This window comes from Vulpes lagopus, chromosome 5, assembly GCF_018345385.1.
Source record: "Vulpes lagopus strain Blue_001 chromosome 5, ASM1834538v1, whole genome shotgun sequence".
Taxonomy (NCBI): domain Eukaryota; kingdom Metazoa; phylum Chordata; class Mammalia; order Carnivora; family Canidae; genus Vulpes; species Vulpes lagopus.
In genome coordinates, this window is record NC_054828.1 from 16,516,167 (window position 1) to 16,529,414 (window position 13,248).

Below are 13,248 nucleotides of genomic sequence, written 5' to 3' on the forward strand. Positions count from 1 at the left end.
GATATTTCTAATCTGTTGAGTGTTCTCACTAAACCACAAATGTTCATCATATTACTCAAGATAGTGCTCAGGAAAGGCACTCCCTGTTTCTTTTGTGTAGGGTTCTTTTGGTTGTAGGTGATAGAAAATTCAACCCAATTTGATGTACGCAGAAAGGGGAACTGGATAGCTTTTGTAATGGAAGGTGCTGTCTGCAGGTGGGATGGGAATCAGGCCTCGAATGATGTAGCCAGAAGCCTGTTTCCATATCTCAGCTCTCTGTTGCCTTTATTCCAAGCTACCTTAATGGTTCCTATCTTAATGGTTGCAAGGAACTGCTTTTCAACTGCTAACATGTTTGTATCTGGGCACATTTGAAAAGAGCAGCATGGAGATAGGGTTTTCATACCTTATGCTGAAGTTTGATCCTGGGGCAATAATGAAGCTTCGGTGGGCTTAGGGGCTCTGTGTGAAGGACAGTGAGTGAGGCCAATCTGTTCAGGAGGCCCACAAAGAGCAAGGGACTTGGCCAGGCTGAGTTGGAATCAACAGCTGTCCCTACTTTGCTTCTCTTGCCTTTCCAGATCCCAGATTCCCACACTAAGGTCCAGATTCAATGCCACACTGGTTCTCACTCCTGAGCTTGCAGGCCTGGTTTTATTTACCCCAGTTCTTGAGCAAACGTAAAAGAGCTAAGAGATATTTTAACTTCTTGGAATAAAGTCTATTTGGGTTTCTGTTGCTTTAGACTTTCCGGAACACTTCTCCTTATTTTGGTGATAAAAATCTTTCTTTCCTCTTGGGACCCTCTTCCATTTAGTTCAGTTGAAGCTAATACTCTCCCACACAGGAGTGGGCCTCTGACCTTGGTCCACAGAAGTTTGTGTTCCTTTGGTCATAGGGCATGGTTCAGGGAAAGCAGTTACCAGCTGGGGCAATCAGAGGTTCCGGAGCTTCTGAATGAGAAAGCTTGGATTCTCCTTCTTCCCGCTATGCACAGCCATAAATTTGGAGCCAACAGTCACAGTGACCAATTTTGCCAAGGCATGGAGGGAGCCTGTTTGGGAATGAAGCCAGCATACAAGTGAGTGGAGGAGACGGGTAGGGGAGGGGATACTGGGATTCCTAAATATGGTACCATCTTGATTTTTTCCCAGTCATGGGACCTAACAAATTCCTTCTTGCACTTACATTGACTTGGGTGTCTATCACTAGCAACTCTAAAAATTCTTGCTAGTTTGGTCATGATTTTCTGATGGCTGACATTGTGACTTGTTGGCCACTCTGATGGCCATCATGGGCATTGATAGCTTGAGTGGATGCAGAAGCAGGAGTTAAAGATGTCATTGGAGGTGAAAGTGACTTATCACACAATATGCTCCCTGGTATTGGCAATTGGAAAAGGGTGAAGCAGTTTTGTGAGCATGGAGGAGGTGGCCCCTCTGCAAGAGGGAACTCTTGGGAACATCTGAGATCTTGCAACAGGGGTGGGGCTGGAATCAGCCTATTAACTCTGTGCCATTTTGCCCGAAGCCTGATGTGTCTTGGAGAAACACCAGGGATATAAGTGATGGCTTAATATGGGGAAAATCTACCATGATGGTTGCTACAGTGATTGCATTAAAACATTAATCTGCTAAGTGTGGAAGGACAATAGGGTGGGTTATATGGGGAATCAGAAAACTTCTGGGTTGGAATTCACCTTCAATAAAGAGTAGAGGTGCAGAGGTTTGTTTTGGGGGCCATAGAACTGTCATAAGACAGTGGGTGATGTTTTGTACAGCCCATATGCGAGTCTTTGTCATCTCATCCAGCACTGAGAGGCTCCTAATTGTGTCCTCAGGGAATGAGGGTGGACAATAAAGTAGAAGGAGTCATTTCAAGGGATTCTGACAATGCTGGAGGACCAGGGCCAATAATGCTGGTATCAGCATATCCAGGGTGGATTTGTGAGCAGTCGAGGCTAAGATGGGAAACATTCCTGATAGAGCGGAAGCTGAAGTGTGAAGGGGACTCGTTCATGGGCACACCCAAAGTGCTCTAGTGACTTCAGAAATGTTTGAGGGATTGTGTAGGGGAACAGAGTTCTAGCAATTTCTTTACTAGGATTAGCCTTAGAGAAACACTGAAGACACAGTTGCTTCTCCTCTTCTGATCCTTCTGTTTAACTCTTGTGCTGGGCCTCAAGTCTCTCTACAAACCTTTTGCCCTCCAACTGGCTCCCCTGGGTCCTGAAGCCCAAGGAATCCTCCTCACTGGTAGACACACTAGGGGGGCTCCAATCCCAGGGAAAGGGCCTGGGCATTAATGGCAATAACATTTTTTTGGTGATGAAGGCATGGTGGTGGAGGTATGTTTTTAAATGAGAGAACTTTGAGTATCCTCAGCTTGTCCACCATTCTGCTCTGGCACAAAACCACCCTTTGTCTTATTCTTCTATTTGAAGTGATATGTCAAATGCCAAAACACACCCAGTTTGGAAACGAATAATATTTACTGCCAAATGCGAAACCAAATTCCTTTGGAACACATGCATAGGTTATGATTCTCTCCTCAGGCAATGGAAGAGTGATTAAGTAGATATTTGCCTACAAAATCAGATGACAGTTCAATCTTTGGGATCTTGGATTCCCCAAACCCACCTATTAAACTGAGAGAGGGTGCATGCCTGTCTCTGAGATCATGGCCTACAACTTGAAAGTTGGCCTTTCTAAAAGAGTCGTAAATTAAAGCAATTCCATGGCAAGCGTAAGCTCATACCAAAGCTCTGGGTTTTGGTGACACAGGGTCTATGTTTGCCATTTGGGAAGATCTGTGGGGTTTATATATGGTAACCATAGGGCCACTTATGCGGATAAAAAACAAATGCCATGTCTGGAAACTCCTAAAACATCCAACGTGTCTGATTGCCATAGATAATATCTGGGAAGTGTCCACATCCAATATTCAGACAGCAATATCCAAGCAATAGCCAAGTTTTATTGTCATTTATTTCTGTGACCTGCCAAGAGCATAGGAGGTGATGATGCTAAGAAACATCCATAAAGGAGGATCATACCTCTGTCTTCCAAATGAGAGGGGTCGGATTGCAAAAATGATCAATTAGTTATCTGGGTCCATGAGTTTGATGCAATTCAATTGTAAGTTCCAGAGGAGACAATTCTTTTTTTGATGTCTCAGTTGGACAACAGAGGTAGGTTAAAAATCCAATGGCCATTCCTGTTCCTTGTTGGAGTGGGTTTATTTCAATACTTCTTCAATAAATGTTAGCTCATGTGGTTAGTACATCATAGGGGCTAAGGCCCCAGTGGAGAAAATATGAGCATTAGAGTCTGAAACCTGCATCTGGATCTGGGCTCTACCACTTACTTACTGTGTGACCTTAGGCAAGTTTCTTAACCACTCTGAGCTTTAGCTCTTCATTTTGTATTATGGATGTAATTCTAGTCCCACAGAGAGCATTATTTCCTGAAAGCAAGTAATTAGTTTGTGCCCCAAATAAAAGAGTCATCAAGAAGAAAGGGGTGTGGGGAAGGTACAGAAGAAAGCTCACATTCCATTGAGCTTGGTGGATGGGTCCTGTTATCTATTTACATTTCACATAGCCTTTTCTAACACAAATCCTCAAACTGGGTGAGGATTTCTGTGCTTTAAACTTCTGGAGATGCTTATTCTTTTGATATATCTTCTGAAAAGCAAAGAAAATCCTTTTTGTTGCTTTGTCCTGGGCCAGGGATAGTGGCTTGGGGAGAGGGGCTGGGTCATGACAAAGTAGATTGGGCTGAGATCTAGTGTTTGTAGGGCATGGGGGTGCTTCATTCTTCTGAAATATTTGTGTGCATTTCTGCTCTAAGCTTGCTCAGGGTTAAGACAACTCTCCTTGGCTAGAGTGATGGTGTTAAATAATGCCCAGGAAGCTGGAGAGAAGAGAGAGTGGATAGGGCAGGGGAAGAAAAGGAGAACCCTACGTCCAAGTCCATTTTGTAGCCAGTGAAATCTTCAAAACAGATGAACGATAGTGTCATTAACTAACCAGATGGAGTCCTTAGGGGATGTCCTTTAAAAAGCATTCTTCTTATTGTAACCCAAATTTACTTTTAGAAGTCTGTTTTCTATCACATTTTCTATTAACTGGTTGGAAATTTTGGGGGGAAATGTCTCCTGAAGATTTTGCATCCAATGCTCTCTTCTGGTCAGGAACTGCATAGTGTGACAGACACAAGGGATCCTCTTTCCAAATGTGCCTTTCATGTGCTTTGTAGTCTTGGACACTCCCTCTCCCTCTCTGAGCCTTAGTTTTCCCATGTGTACCATGAAGATCTTGACCTAGAGAATGTGGTTCAAAATTTTTTTTTTAAATTATTTGCAAGGAATATAAATGAAAATTCTTGGAAATGAGTTTACTATGAAAAAGGTAAAAGCTGCTCTGTGTCCTTAAGAGTGGGTCCCTTGGTATCCCCAGTTAAACTCCTGGATCTCCATTCGAAACTGAACAAATTGAACTGCAGATTTCAATTTGAAAACCACAGAATGGAGGATCTTCAACATCATGTTCAGCCCCATCGTTCTGAGGACACGTGTCCTCTGGTGCATACCAAGCCTCGAGGCAGGAGATCAGGAGAGGTTTAGGACTGAAGTTCCCTGAACATGGAGGCAGATGCTAGCTGCTCAGTGGAGGCAGGAACAGTAATCCTCAGCGCAGATGGATCACTATGAAGAGGGGCTGGAAGGTCACATGGGTTCTCATGACCAAGAAGTGGAAGCCCCCGTCCAGGTGGCTGCTGTGGGGACAGGATCAAGTCTTCACTGTCTGGCTGCCATTCGGCTGGAGGTAGCTGGCAAATGGTCAGCTGGTGTGGGATCAGGCCATAACCAGGGTTTGCTCAGCCAGGGACACTCCAGAAAGATGCTTTTGGGTCATCCTGTTTATACTCTTCCTCTGAGTCCACTGACTCTGTGCCTGGGCCATTTAAAAATGAAACAGGCAGCCTGTGGGAATAAGTGGAGAATGCTTCACCTTCGTCTCTCCCAGGACACATGCCAGCATCTGCGAGGTCCAGCTTCACCCCAAAGCCCTCCCTGACAGTAGCATCTCCTGAGCCAGACAGCCCTGCGCTCGCTTAGTCTAATCGCTGCTGAGCCCACCCATGGGCCAGATTGCCCTAGTTCCCAAGGCAGGGCAAGGGTGCAACAGTGTCTCCCAGAGAGTGTTTCATGGAACTATAGCTCCACCGGAGATCAGTAAGTACTCCATGAGAAATGAATAGCATGTCCAAATGAACTTGGGAAATGCTGCATGAAACAGGTTTCTTCATTATGGAACATCTCACAGTTTGGGAACTTTAAGAGGCAGGCGTATATGGGCTTTCTAAATGGTCTTGTTTCAGCCTCACCGTCACTGACTCCTTTTGTTTTCATGTAGTACCTGGTCCATGGAACTGCTTTTGGGAACTGCTGGGTCAGAGTGTTAGTCAATTATCTCCACACTCCTATTCAGTGATGCTTAGAATGAACTCCCAGTCCTGTTATTTAGGAGTTGTTGGCCAAGCTGTGATCACCAAATTGCTTAGTTCATTTGTTCAACCAAAGTTTTCTGAGTATCACAACGTGTCAGGCCCTGAGTTGGTGCTGGGATGACAGAGAAGCATGAGTTGCACATTTCCTGCCTTCTGGAGTTCATAGCCTCCCAAGGCCACAAAATAAGCAAATAGTTGCAAACGTAGCAGGATAGACTCTCAGCTGGGGAGATGCACTCAGCGCCGGAATATCTTCAGCACCAAGCCTAGTGTCTGGGACCCACTAGGTGCTCTTATCAGCTTGGATTGCCTTTAGCTGTGAGTAACAGACAATCATCAAATAGTTTACACAAGAGTTTATTTCTCCCACTGTGGTAGGATGAATAATGGCCCTCAAAGATGTCTTCATCCTAATCCCTGGAACCTGTGAATGTGTTACCTTAAATGGCAAAAGAAACTTTGCAGATATGATGAAGTTAAAAGTTCTTGAGATGGGAAGGTTATCCCAAATTATCCTGAGGTCTTTGATGTACTCCAATGTGACCCGATGTCTTAAAAGACTCATAAGGGTCCTTGAAGAGGGAGGAGCAGGAGTAAGAGAGAAGACAGGGTAATGAAGGAGGCAGTGTGTTGCTATGTGCTCTGGCCACCACCACCAGCTGGGGAGCACCAGTGGCCATAGAAGCTGAAAAGGCTAACAGAGAGAACCTGCCCTGCCAACACCTTGTCTTCAGCCCCCTGAAGCTAATTTTAGACTTCTTCTCTCCAGAACTGTATGAGAATAAATTTGCTGTTTGAAGTCACTAAGGTTATGGTAAGTTATTACAGCAGCAATAGGAAGCTAATACTTCCCCTCAACCAAATGTGCAGAAGTAGGCAAACCAGGGAGCACACAGGTGCTTGAGAAAGTCATCGGGGTCCTGGCTCCTCCAGCTGCACCACCCTTGCATATGGCATCCTTTCTCATGGGAGTAAGAAAATGCATATCTCTGGGCATCATGTCCATTTTCTAGGCAGGAAGGGGAGGAAGGGCCAAAGGAAATGAAAAAAAAATTTTTGTAGAAGACTTATTTTTCCCCCATTCAAGGAAAGAAACACTTCCCAGAGAGTGCTCCCTACTTCTCATTGGCCAGAATTGTGTCACACAGTTACCTCTACTTGTAAGAAAGGAAGCCTGGGAAAGTTAGTTGCTGTTGTTGTTGTTGTTGTTGTTGTTGTTTTAACTGTGCATATTACTTTCCAGAACACATTGGGATTCAGTTGGTAAGGAAGAAGGTAAGAAAGGATATTGGGAAGGCAAATAGCCTCGTATCTGCTTCAAAGCTCCATAAATATTTGTTGGAGAACTAACTGAACACTGAAAGGAGGGAAGGTTGCAGTAAAGTTGTAGATCTGTTAGTCCACGCAGGAAGGGGGTGTCTGAACTATAGCAGGGATGTGGGGGATGGGGAGAAGGAGGGGCTATATACGAGAGAGAATTCAGATCCCCTGAGTGGAGAGTCAGTGAAGATACCCACACTCTGACTCTGGTAGCTTGGTGGATGGCAGTGCAGTTTACCAGGACATGGAATACAGGATGGAATACAGGAGGATGTAGTGTGCTTGGATTCGAATACGGGATGGGGAGAAGTCTTGGCTGTCCTGAGTTCAAGGTGTCGGAGGTCTAGTCCTATTTCTCAGGGCTGTTTTGCTCAGAACCCACAATGAGCCAAGACAATCTCTGGCTGAGCACATGCAGATGCTGGGTGACAGTTCTTTCTGCTTTCTCTGCTCACCCCTTTCCTGTCTCTACCTCTTAGAGGGATTCAATCACAGGGCCTTATTTAATCCTCCTGCCTGGATCCTGGTCACCCCTGTAGACCTGAGCCCCACCCTGGATCCGGCCATCTTACAGACCATGCTCTGGTTAAAGCATCTTGGCGGGGTCCTGGTGTCCTGCCAAGCTCCAGACGGGGCCCTTCAACTCACTGACTCACTGGCAGAGATCTTGCTGCATCTGGTCAACTTTTGTTTTTGTTTTTGTCTTTTCAGGGGAGCTGGGGGAGGAAGAGCCTCTGCTTATGGTGTTCCTAAGCACTTAGTCACTGCCTGGAGTCCTCTGCTTCAACTTGCTGTGTCCCATCTGCACAACTGGTCATTCAGGTATCTCTGGACTTCTTCTAGGGTTAGGACTAATGCTGTTTTACAGCAGTTTGGATACTAGACACTATGGCTGTACATTTGGGGTTGGTCTTTGGAGCTGTCTCTCTATTCTCTATTCTTTTTGCACTTGGGTGAATGTTTTGGGTCTTTCGTTGTGTGGCAAAGATCGCAAGTGCTCACTGGTGCCCATGTTCTTCCTGGACAGTTGGCCAGACTACACTTTACGGACTCCCTTGCAGCTAGGAATGCCTGTGTGGCTGAACACAAATGAGGGATGCCACTTCCAGGCTGGTCATAAGTCCCTCTGTATGAAGAGGCTTTCTCCAGGAGAGATTCAGAAGAGGACCCCATGGCCCTAGGGAACTGAGGAGTCACAGGATGGAAGGAGCTTAAGTCCCTGAACCATGTGTGGAAGAATGCCTACTGAAGGTCTGCACCAAACCGCTATGTGGCAGGTGAGAAACTTCTGTCACGTTCAGCTACTAAAGATTTAGGGTTGTTTGTTACAGCAGCTGCTATTATACACCTACCCAATACAATCTGATTTCTTTCCTTCTGAAAGGAAGTATATCATAGTGGTTAAGAGCAGCTTTTTGAACAAGACCAAAAAGTTTGAAACCCAGCTCTGTGGCTTACTGGTTGTGGGACCCGAGGTAAATTACCTCTCTTCTCTGCACTCTATTTGTTCATCCTTAAAATGGGCATAATAGTAGCACCAACTGCTTAGAGTTACTGTGTGGATTAAAGTGAAAACATATGTACTGTGCTTGGATTCGTATCTGGCACATAGTAGTTTCAGTGTAAGGATTACCTATTGCTTTCCCCTATCAACTTCAAGTTTTAGTGATCTCAGGCCTATTGAAAGGGCCAGCCAGACCCTCGGTATCCATTCCACCCCTTCTGGATAGTTTGTTCTTGAATAATCCCAGGGATTATGACCACTGCCACTCACATTAATATTTAGCTACACACCTTATTTTAGGCTCATTGCATTTTTTTATGTTAGGTTTTATCTCTGTTTTTGCCATGTCCCCAATTAGATTGAAAGCCCTTTGAAAGCAGAAACCACATCACATGGTGTTATGCATTCAGAACAACAGCACTGAGTAGATAGTAGGCTCTGACAAAACTTGTATTTTAAAAACTAGATACGTTCTTATCACAAAACAATGCCACGCCCATTCATCTTAACACTTTTACAGGACATTATAGACAACAATAAAAGATATAAAATACAACTACAATCTAGTATCCTTCCCATAGCACATGGCAGCTCTTAATGGGTTATACAGAAGCTTTTCACAGTGCATAAACTAGACGTTAATGATTATCAAGCACTAACAAGTTCCCAAAGGCTGTAATGAAAGCTTTATTAAATTGTCTTTTTTAATATTCAGAACAACTATAGGTCCTACTACTTTTCTCACTTTGCAGACGGGAAAATGGCCTGTAAGAGAGATTAAGCAATGAGTTTAGAGTCACATAACTAATAATCATAAGATCTGGCATTGAAGCAGAGCTCTAGTTGCAAAGGCTCTGCTCTGTACAGTAATTTTCTGGTCCATTCTTTCCCACACAGTCTGTTGAGTGGCCCAGGGCATCAGCGGGCTTTACCATGCAGGCTCTGCCAGCAGAGGCACGCAGCCCTACCTGTATTCCACGCCCGGGGAAGGACCCCACCTGCTCAGGGCTGCAACCGACTCTGCAGATTCCGTGTGCCTGTGCGTGTGTGCCAAGACAGATGTGAAACCTTTGGTTGGCAGATTAGCATCTCAGACTCAAATCCGCCCCCGCATCTCGGGCCCAACTCCCGGCTGCTCCCGGTGCTGAGGTGGGGCCGGCAGGAAGCCAGACAGGAGCACAGTGTTCACCGCCCATCGGGTATTGTCTGACACCTGCGTGGGATTAAGGAGTGAGCCTTCAGGCTCCGAGGGACGCTCCCTCAGCGGGGAATGACAATGAAGTCAGCGAATTATCAGAACTTCAAGCTAGGGAGAGAGACCTCACAGGCGATTCTGAAGGCTGCGGGGATCTGTGCTCAAAGGGGTTGTTGGTGGGAGCAGTGAGAAGTCTCAACCAGGTCTGCAAAGCTGAAAAATACACAGGCTTCAACAGCTGCAAGGTCCCACTCACCGGGACGTCCTCCAGAGCCTTCCACTCAGGGCCCATCCTAGATTATACCGGGACATGGAATACTGAGGTCATACTGAGGACAGTGATGCTGAGGAGCACTGCTCTTTGAGCCTTTACTAGTGCTCTGCTACACACTTTATATGTGCATGTCACATTTAACACGACAAACATGAGGAAGGGATATATATTTTTATCCTTTTTACAAATGAGGAAACAGACACAGGGCAAGAATTGTCCAGGCTTACTTACATGGTTCAGTGGGTATGGGGCTGGGTTCCACCCCAAGTTTCTCTAATCTTCCATCAGCTTTGGTCCGAGGGTCCAGTGGTCAGTGAATTGTGACAGTGGCTTGGCTAGGAGAAGGAACACAAGCTTCAACACCACCCAGGTCTGGATTCAAATCCTAGCCTCACCACTTACTGGCTGTGACTCCTTGGACAAGTTAGCCTCACCTCCTCAAGCTCTGGTTCCTGATCTGTGAGGTGGGAATGACAGCACCAACCTCTGAACACTTGTGCAGACAACTGAGAGAATGCCCAATGAGCAGTAGCTGGAAATACTACTTTTTCCTGGGACATTGACCTCTATAATCTAGGGCTTCTGTCCTTCTATTATTAATGCAGTCATTTACTCATTATGACTCATTCATTAGACATTTACTGAGCACCTTGTACATTCTAGAAATCATGTTTTTTGCTGAAGATATGTTTCATGTGTTGACCAGGTCTTTTGGTTAGGAGAGTTTAAGTCCGCATTAAGTTGGGTTAAACCCAACTACAATGGCTTAACCAAAGAAGGGGTCATTTCCCTCCCATAACCAATGATGTTTGGAAGGGGGGAGTGTGAGGTAGGGTGCAGAAGCCACATGATCCCGTCAGGGCCCCAGGATCTGCGCACCATTCCTCCACCAGCTCTGGTAAAGCCTTCATCCTTGTGGTTGAGAGATGACTCCTCTACTTGCTGTTCTTTGACTACATCCTAGAAAGAAGATGCATTTTTTTCATTAGATTTTAAAAATTTATTTATTCATGAGAGGCACACAGAGAGAGGCAGAGACATCGGTAGAGGGAGAAGCAGGCTCCCTGAAGGGAGTCTAATGTGGGACTGGATCCCAGGACCCCAGGATCATGACCTGAGCTGAAGGAAGACCTCAACCACTGAGCCACCCGGTGCCCAGAAGAAGACACACTTAACTTATATCAAAAGGACAAAAAACTTCCCTGGCTATCACCAACAGACTTCTGGTTATGTGTCATTGGCTGGAATTGTATCCCGTGATTACCTCAGTCTGCCATTCCAAATAAAGTTGGGGTCCTGTTAGTGAAGAAGACGGAGCAGACTTGGGGGAAGTGAGTGGCTGTAACCCCAGCTGAGATGCTATTGAATAATAAAAGAGACTTTAAAGTAAGTTGAGGCAACTTGCCAAGCACATTGGTGCTTTTACTTGGGTTACTGTATTTCATATCTCTAGATTCTCACAACAACTGGGTGGAGGAGACAGCTTCCATGGGATAGCCACACGATCCCGCCAGGGCCCCAGGATCTGCGCACCATTCCTTCTGCACATGCCCCATCCCTACTGATAGTGGGGGCTCCAGGAAGGCCAGGCCTTTGGTCCATAGCCAGTGGGGGCTAGCTGAGTCTCCTTCCTTCATTTCCCCTTCTCCACTGTGGTATGGCTGGAAAAAGTACAGGGTGCTCAGTGAGGGAAGAATGCGGAGGGTGGAGGAATATGGAGGGATATGTGGTCAGAAAGAGGTGTGAAGGCCCTTGTGGACAGTAGGGAAGATCATGGGCTTTGGAGGTTGGCTGCCCAACTTCTTATCCTGGCTCTGTATTATTTGTGTGATCCTGGCAAGTTTGTAACCTTTAAAATACAGATAATAGTAGTGGGAATTTGAATAAGTTAATAATACATGAATAGATCCTGGCATAAAGAGAGCACACTATTGATATTAGTAATTATCTTGTCAAGGAGCATGGATTATTTCCTAAAGACAATGTTATAGGGCAGTGGTTGGTGGACTATGGCAAGACAGCCAAATCTGACCCTCAGCTTGTTTTTATAAATAAAGTGTTATTGGACCACATTTGTGACCATTAATTTACATATTGTCTAAGACTGTTTTCATGCTAAGTGGCAGAACTGAGTAGTTGCAAGTGAGACCTTATGCCCTGCAAAGCCTAAAATATTAACTTTCTGGCTGTTCACAAAACAAGCTTGCTAAGCCCTATTCTAGTGAAACATGCAATGCTACTTTAACTTTGGGACTCAAAAAGACCAAAAGTCAAAATTCCTTTTATCTGCTTGCTATCTATATGATCTTGGGCAAGATACAGCTTTTTAGAAGATCACTTTCTTCAACTGCAAAATCGGGAATGGTCTTGTCTTCTTTCAAAGGATGTTGTAGGATTACATACAATAGAGATGGAGCACCTGGTTTCCAGTAGGTGCACAATAAATAGAACCTGTTTTTAATTTTTGTGGAAGGATTTCAGGCAGAGATTGGTGTAATCAGATGTGCATTTACAAAAACACCTTGGAAGCTGCATGAGTTTGGGATCAAGGTGTCAGCAGGGTTGGTCCCTTCTGACGACTACAGGGGAGAATCTGTTCTGTGCCTGTCCCCTGGATATGGTGTTAACTGGCAACCTTTGATGTTGCTTGTCCTGTAGACACAATCATCCCTCTCTCTGCCACCTTCCTTACGTGGTATTCTCCCTGTGGGCATGCCTGACACTGTCCAGTTTGCTTCTTTTCATAAGCAGATTAGGACTCACCCTGGTGACCTCATCTTAAACTTGGTCATCTGCAAAGACCCTACTTCCAAATAAGGTCATGTTTACAAGTCATGGGGGTTAGAACTTCAAGATCTTTTGGCACAATTCACACAATTTTTGATACAATTCAACCCATAACAGAGGGGCAGTTTTGGCATAGGCAAAATTGGTGGTTGGACGACCTCAAGAAAGTCCTTTGAATGCCCAAGGAAGTCAGAGGTGGTCAGATGAGAAGGTGACAAGTGTTGGAAAAGCATCAGGAACTAGGGTCAAGATTGAACTTAGTGACTAAATATGGAGGGGAAGAGGAGGAGTGACCATGACATTGAGACTACTCACTTGGCCAGTGGCTGAATAAATGAAGCCCTTATTAACATCGAGAGAAAGCACTTGTTTGGAAAAGAGCAAAGGATGATGTGTCCATTAAGCAGGAGTGTGGTTATATGCAGACAAGAGAATGGAACCCCAATGAAAAGGAGCAAGAGTGAAAGAATATAACATTTGCTGAACAGGTAGTGTGCTACCTGTGATTCTGGGGCAAAAAATAGTACCTTAGTGAGAAGAGGCGTGATTAGTAACTCAATGGTGTGGTAAAATCACCCAGAACTGGAGTGGACAAACTTGGGGGAGGAATGGAAGTCAAGAGACTGGTTGGATGTCTTCTGACATCATGTCCCTGAACTTCTCTCTAATATCC

The 13,248-nt window shown here is 45.1% G+C and overlaps 1 long non-coding RNA gene across 1 annotated transcript in view; it reads left to right on the forward strand.

Annotated features, from left to right (window-relative positions):
- Positions 1-11,312, forward strand: part of LOC121490579 — a 78,665-nt gene extending 67,353 nt beyond the window's left edge. Inside the window, exons 2-4 of the long non-coding RNA XR_005987719.1 lie at positions 7,527-7,637; positions 7,843-8,092; positions 9,217-11,312. This is a non-coding gene — a long non-coding RNA (uncharacterized LOC121490579). The remainder of the gene's footprint in view (positions 1-7,526; positions 7,638-7,842; positions 8,093-9,216) is intronic.
- The last annotated feature ends 1,936 nt before the right edge of the window (positions 11,313-13,248 follow it).